This window comes from Pyxicephalus adspersus, chromosome 7 (genome assembly GCF_032062135.1).
Source record: "Pyxicephalus adspersus chromosome 7, UCB_Pads_2.0, whole genome shotgun sequence".
Classification (NCBI taxonomy): Eukaryota; Metazoa; Chordata; class Amphibia; order Anura; family Pyxicephalidae; genus Pyxicephalus; species Pyxicephalus adspersus.
In genome coordinates this window covers 15,164,155-15,172,253 of record NC_092864.1, presented here as the reverse complement: position 1 = coordinate 15,172,253, position 8,099 = coordinate 15,164,155, and positions in this window count along the sequence as shown.

The window sequence follows — 8,099 nt, the reverse complement described above, 5'->3', positions numbered from 1 at the left end:
AAAACCCTTTTGCCAGGTTATACAGTTCACATGTACAGTTTTTGGTTGAACTTTGCATTTAGTGGTTTCCTCCTGTTTCGCCATTTGACATCAGGCTTGCAGCAGGAATTGCAAGAGATAACATTTGCCATCCCCTAGTTATGAAGGCGATTTCCCAAGGTTTATCCATTGTACTCCGCCGGTTGTGCTTGACTTGCTTTATGATTTTCTTCAAATGCAGAAAATATGTCTGCAATATTTGCAGTAGTGGAATTTGGTGTTTGTGCAAAAACAATCTTTTTGCAACAAAATACATGTAACTGCTTTCTCATGGTGATGTCCAGTCCCTAAAGGCTTTTTTTTTTGTTTAAACTAGTACAAAAGATAGTCTAGGGAACAAAAAAAAAGGAAGGAAACACTACTACTTTAACCAGAATCATGGAGGTGGTCCTGGCTCTCATACACTCCACCTCCCCTAATTAACATTCAGTATAGGTAAAATTATAGGGAAATTCACATTTAGAAGCACAGCCAGGCAAATTAAATGGTCACCGATGGGTCAGTGTCTAGTAGGCGGTAAGAATACCTTGTGGTTTGGTCAAATGTGCAAGCTATAAGCTTTCTGGTGTCTAGTTGCATTGTTTCTATGTATGATTCCCATACTTCAAAAAATCTATTGACCCGTAGTTCTTTGTTTAGTGATGCCTCTTGCCAGTCCATTTCAAAAATGAATCTAAATTTTTCTCTGAACAGGCCAAGAGTAGGTGGCTCTGGGTTTATCCATTCATGTAGAATGGCCTTTTTGCCACTAATAAGATAATGGAGAGAAGTTTGCTGCAACCCTGTTCAATTCGTGCCCCATGTAGCATTAGGGTACTAAGGTTTTTCTTTCAATAGTTGAGTTTTGAAAAATTGAAAAGATGGAAAGTGGAAGGGGTTCACGTTTTCAGGAATAATCATATTTTGCAAAGAAACTGAGGAACCATGGCTGTGAAAGCACATTACATTACATTAATATTATTAAACAAGCATTTTAAAGCACCAACATTTTATGCAGCGCTGTACATTAAATAGGGGTTGCAAATGACAGATGAATACAGACAGTGGCGCAGGAGGAGAGGACCCTGTCCTGAAAAGCTTACGATCTAAGAGGTGGGGGAATTAACACACAATAGGAGGGGAGATATGGAGTGGTGGGAAGTAGTCACTTTGTATTGAACGTCTCATTTAATGTACATTGGCCCATGTCTACCGAATACCTTTCAACGTCATTAAAGTAAATTTGCCTATCTGTATTTTTTTTCTCCTAACCTTTTAGATATGTTTGTCCTTTGTCCATAAATAAACAAGCACTTTCCGGTAAATGAATTGCTATCTGAATTGCTTATAGATAAACCCCATAATTTCTCAGTAACAAAAGTTAGAACTTTTTCAGACAGGTTCCAAAAACCTACCCTCCTAGCAACTTCTAGTAACTTCCTGGTATCCAATAAGGTAGGTGCCCCTTCACAACCTGGTAAGTCAGTTATTATAAAAGCATAAAACAGATCTGTATATCAAAGCCATGGGATAATGAAGAATCTCAAATTGTGCCACAATAGTTTTTCCAATTTTGTTAATTACATTTTTTACAAAGCTTGCGGACTTTTATCCTCCAAACAATCCCAATAAATAAATTCATTCTTTTTCTTATCACTCTTTATTACCTATGATCATATTTAGCAGCTAAAACCCTGAAGCAAAGTGAACCTTTGCTGCTTTTCCCATTTAAGAATATTTACCAAAAGAGGAGGGAGACCAAAAGAAGCCCATACCCTAATGTCATATGTACTTTATTGTATTTGATAGCATCGGCTGGCATTTCTAATATGTTGTGTGTTAAAGAGTTTAGAAAGCTCCTTAGAATCTTATGAATGAGCATGGAACAACCTAGAAGTGTTCCGTGTTTTTGTTGCGCTATTAACCTGACTTTAGTTGGGTGTGAATAAAGCTCTGCAAAGCTGCCAAATGTTGCAGGCAAGATCAACAGTGATGTGACCCAAGCATACTGCGTGTTTTAGACAGTTCACTATACAAAAAAAAAAAAAAAACATGTTCCCACTATGGCTGTGCACTGCATTTTCCAAAATTTGAGTTGCCATTCTTTAGATTCTGCAGCCCAAATAATTTGAATGATATCACACAGAAATGTAGCCATTAAAAGAATAGTGTGTGTTTTGGGTATCATTAAGAATAATGCACTGATGCATATCATATCGGTTGCCACACATTGGGCCTGATTTATTAATGCTGTCCAGGACTGGGAAAAAATAAAGTGATGATCCAGCAAACCTGGAATGGATCTAGTCCATGATTGAATAGTAAATGATTTTATGAAATCCAGGTTTGCTGGACCACCTAGGTTCTCCCAATATACCCCATCTTCTCCAGTCTTACAGAGATTTAACAAATCAGGCTTGTTGTGGTACCACCACTCACTAGTGGGATTTAGTCCTTGGAAAGCTGTTTTTGCAAAGCATGTGAACAAGGCCTAACCGCTTTCCTAATATTTTTTTGAAAGGACTGCATGGTGCACTAGATTATAATTTTTTTTTTTTTTTTTTTGCGGGATCATCAGGTATTTTTGGTATTGTAAAGATATTACACAACACTTTCAAGGAATAATTTTGCAAAGCTTTGAGTATCAGTATAACTTCTTGCTTAGTACTTGTGCTCTTTGCATCCTCCCTCTCATGTTTAAATGACTGGAAGAGGCTGAATTGTGTTGGCAATAAAAAGTATGTATACTTACTGGCATGCAGCTTTCCAGACTCTGGGCCATTCATAATTTGAGGATACTGTGACCAGGGATTAGTGTGTCAGCTAGGTGCACATTAAATGCCAGAATAAAATATAGAGCCACTTACCATTTAGCCTGGGTCCATAGAAATGCAAAATTACCTTATTTGTTTGGCTTCTATATTTCCTTGTATGTAAGGTCAGTCAGTGGAGAGGTGGATGACTGCACCTGCTAATCACTCCGAAGCTCTAAGAGCGTAATATATTCCTGAGTCAATATTAGGTGTTGTAATGCTTATTTTCTCCTGAAAAACAAACGCCGGCCACACACTTAAGCTGTTTGTTGTTCTCAACTCACGCCCGCTCGCTGCAGGTCCTCTTTATTGCAGTGGTGACCTTGGAAGAAGGAAGCTGGCACCGTACATGCTTCAACCATCTAAAGTGCCCCTTTTCCAAAACACAGACTGATGACAAATTGCAGGCCAGTGGCGGATACTTGCCTTGCAGCATTTACCCAAGCAGAAAAGGGTCAGCGTTTCAAGCGTCTTGAATGAGTTGGCTTTTAAATGAGCACCTTTTGTTCTCCGTGAAGGCACTCCGCCTACATGTAAGATTGAAGTCAATTTGTGCACGTACTGCTGGTGCAGTTCAAAAGCTTGACCCGCAGACTGACATTTTGTCACCAGAATGTGCCTGACGTTGCTACGAAACTCTACCAGGCTCTTCTTTTTTTTCTGTTCAATCTCACTGCTTTTTCCCTGTGATTAACGTGCTTTTTTTTTAAAGCTCAAGCAGAACAATCTGTCTGTAAACCATAATGAGTGCACCATAATATTAATTCCTATTAATATTATTATTTTAAATACCTTATTTCTATGCATTGTTTTGTAGGTACACAAGTACTTTGTAGTGAGTATCTTTGCCCATTGCCTCGGTATGCTCTCCTTCCTGTTTTGCAGGGTTGCACATTGCTTTACTGCTTCAATCAATACAGGTCTATAGGTTAGCTTTCTAACACTTCTTTATTGAGAAAGATGCAATCTTCTTTTATTGGGTGCGCTGAGCTGTGCATGTGTTGCTCAGTGTATGATCATGGCATCCTGCTGCTGGGAATGAATAAACTCCCACGGGCATGCTTCTTATTCTTCATCCAACCATCTACAACCCTGCTTTCACCATCATCCTCCACCCCCTTCACCAAAAGCACCTATCCTCCTCCCTAAGATGTGCACCCCTCCTTCTTTCATCATCCCCCGCCACCCTCCCGTAACATTTCACCTTTAGCATTTAATTTTCTCCCTACTATTTTCACTTCTCCGCTATCAGTCCCCAATCCCCTCCCTATCATGTACACCCTTCCTTTTTCATCATCCCCCGCCAACATTCCACTTTCAGCTTGTATTTTTCTACCTACTATTTCCACTTATTTGCCATCACCTCCCAATCTTCTCCCTACCATGTACACCCTTCCTTTTTCATCGACCCCCCCCCCCCAGCATTCCATATTCATTTTGTATATTTCTCCCTACTATGTTCACATACCATGTACAGCATTCCTCTTTCATCATCACTTTTCCCCCTCCAACATTCTACCTTCAACTTGTATTTTCCTACCTCCCATTTCAACTTCTCCTCCATCAACTCCTATTCCCCTCCCTAGCATGCACAAATATTATTTTTCACCATTTTAACATTGGCTCCTATTCCCCACCCTACCATCTGCAACCCACCTTTCACTATACCCTTCCCACCCCTCCACCAACACCTCCTTCTATTTAAAACAACCTTTTTTTTTACCACTACCATCTTATCTTCTACAACCCCCTAACTCAACCATCATAAGTTTCCATTCCCCTTAAAATCACCCCCAGCCTTCCACATGGCTGCCTACCTTTCCTTGCATGACCACTTTCAAGAAAAACTAAGCTTTTGAGCTGGCACAGCTGTTTTCAGGGTGTCACAAAATCTCTGTTGGGTTTAGGATTGGACTCACTGGCTGTCAAGAAGCAAAATCAAAGTTCTGAACAGTTTATTCAAATAAGGTAATTATGCTCTATTAAAAAAATGGTAGGTACTCAGTCAAGCCAGTAACCTGCATGTGAGAAGGTCACAGGGTATTGACCGAATGGTCATTGACCTCCACAGTTGCCTAACCAAACTCTGTAACTGTATATGTAGTAAATTAAAAAAGGTGCAGTAACCCCAAACGAATAATTAAAATGAATCTTTTACATCAGTTTAATAGTTTAATCTTTTACTGACATTGATAAGGTAAATTAGGTGGCCACTGTATGATACTTTGCAGATTGTGGGTGTACTACCAATTGAATACATCTATTAGCTTTTTATCACATTAATGCATCATGGCTTAAATTATATACTGAGCAATACTGATCAATGTTCAGATACTTCTACCACTACCCATCATCCAAATGACCTAAGTATCTCACTTGAGCTGAACTTTTTAGTTAATTACAGTGCGGAGGATTATCTAGAAATGAGCTTGTGATCTCACAACTCTTGGGTTGCATCCTTACGTGCTTACAGAAACCATTCTGTGCTTAGAGAGCACTGTGAAACCTGGAACCCCCTTATATGAGCAAGTGAATTCTGTGCGTGTCTTTTATGGCATTATAGAGAATTCTTTCATACAGGAGCAGAATCTTTGTGCAGGTAGGCTTCAAACCTCTAAAAATAAAAGCACTACATCCGCCACGATACATTTTCTTATGTTATCTATAACTGTAACTAAGCAATTCCCTGTATTTGAGTTGGGAGTGTAAGCATAGCAATGCATTTTACTCATAACTGGGAACACTCATAGCAGATCATTATGTTCTTTTAAACATCAGCAATATGGCTGTGGATTTTGTGTCGAATATAATGCATCCCCAAGCATGGTTTATTGCTATGAGGAAGAGGTAACTGCACAGCAAACATCCCTAGCCCAAGTTTTGAAATGTTTGTATTGTTTCGAAAAAAAAAAAAAAAACATGGTGTGAGACCTCACGCCTGCTGCAGCTCTTATAAGGGTTCTTACTCTGTATTGAAGTATTTGAGACTTTTAGGAGGCCAGAAACAGCATCCTACAGATTTCTCTCTATTGGCTAATATATATACAGTTAGGTACATAAATATTTGGACAGAGACAACTTTTTTTCTAATTTTGGTTCTGTATACTACCACAATTACTTTTAAATGCCATTGAACTGCAGACTTTCAGCTTTAATTCAGTGGGTTAAACAAAAAGATTGCATAAAAATGTGAGGAACTAAAGCCTTTTTTTATAAACATTGCAGATTAGTTAGTTGCATCATCGATGATGTAAATTCCCTTTCCACCACATCCAAAAGATGCTGTTTTGGATTGAGATCTGGTGACCTTGAAGGCCATTTGAACAGTGAAGTCATTATCATGTTCAAGAAACCAGTTTGAGATAATCTAAGCTTTCCGACATGACGTGTTATCCTGCTGGAGATATCGAAGAAATGATCAAAAAGGCATTGACATGGTCATCAACAGTAAATGATTCACAACTAATATTAAGGGGTCCCAAGTATGTCAAGAAATATATACTAGATGTGTATATATATATATATATATATATATATATATATATATATATGTATGTGTGCGTGTATATGTATATTCAATACTAAGGTTTATGTAGGACTTAATAATTAATTTGATCCTTAGTTGGTCCTAAGATTAGGTAATTACAATTTCAGATGAACTACACATGACATATTACACCGTGTTACTATTTATTCAACAGAGAAGGTGTACTTTCTTTTTCCCATGTCTGTATATCTTGACAAAATTCATAAACAATATCTATAATTTACATAAAATCAGAGCTTTCCTTTGAATACATAAAGTCTATCTCCTGCATCTCTTATGTAATCGCACAGTGTGTAATGAATAGGAGTTTGGCGTTCCTTGCTATCACACAGAATTGCTCAGCCTTTTCCTTCCAGTAAAATAAAATAAGTGCGATAATAAGCGGCCGTATTGGCAGGCAGATAGATTTCCGTACTGTAATAGCCATTACTTTATTTTTTATTAAACAGATTGCCTGCAGAGGTAGATAATCTCAGTTTTACTTAATGGTGTAATGACAGCCAAGACAAACCAACGTTTCCTACCTAATTTTATCAAGTTTATTTAACAAGACAAAGAACAAAGTAACTAAACCCATACCAACTAATCAACATTTATTTTTTTTACACTCTTTTGTATGGAATGGTGGCATTGGATTGGTCAATATGGAATACTGAATTTTCTGTATAAGTGCTGCTGTTTGCGCTGCCTTGTTTAGAAGGATAATTTACATTGTTGCTCTTTTCAGAAAATGTTAGTCAATAGACTCTCATACTGATACCGTAGCTTCAAAAAGCTTTCAGTTTGACCCAGAATGGAAAGGACCCAGGACCCAGAAGGATTTGCTTTAGTGACCTCATGTTTGTTATATGTTATGGCTGATGTTTGGTACTTATGAAAGAACACGTGTGTAACATTTATGTGTTTTCTTAGCCTGTTCAATGGAGTCTGAAAGAGCATCACCGCACTGGTGGCTCTATCAATGCATGCAACTATCCACTTCTAATCCCATAAAGATACCATAAAGGGTCTCATTACCTCCTTTATTTATTTATCAATGTTATATTCAGGAAAATGGTTGAGGGAAATTACTTTTGCTGGGACAAGCAAGACTTCCTTGGTTGGATGTGGCATTTTTAGTCAAGTGTTTCTATGCCTGAAAGACATGAGAAAACAAGAGATGATGCAAGGCAAAGTGACAGATCCTCTTTAAAACCAATCAAGGACTCATGTCCTCCTCCACCATGGTCTTCTTTCTAATGTGACAATGTTAAAGGACTGGTAATTGGCCACTATAAGCCCAAAAATTTAACAATGGCAGGAGGTCACTTCCATATATCCAGATCTTCCCATAATCGAAAGCATGGGGACAAGTCTTTTTAACTTTGTTTCTACAGTTGTATACATTCCTATGTGTAGCCCAGTTGTACTTTTATCAATGAACAAGAAACCTGCAAAAACTGCATTAGATGATGACGTCTGGAAACTTGGCAAAGTGGTATCATACAGATAAACAATCAGTTCCCTTCACCTGAAGCCTCCCAGACTGGGTGTTGGTTATGTTTGTTAAACCCTCCTCACATTGACTGTATTGGACAGACATCTGGAATTGTGGCTTTAATGTTATCTATAAATTATAACATGCCACACAATATATTTACAGGTCAGTGCGTCAATGGCGAACCTGTCCAATACAATTCGCTTCTTTGAGATGTAAGCATTCAAGTGCCAAGAAGGTCTGG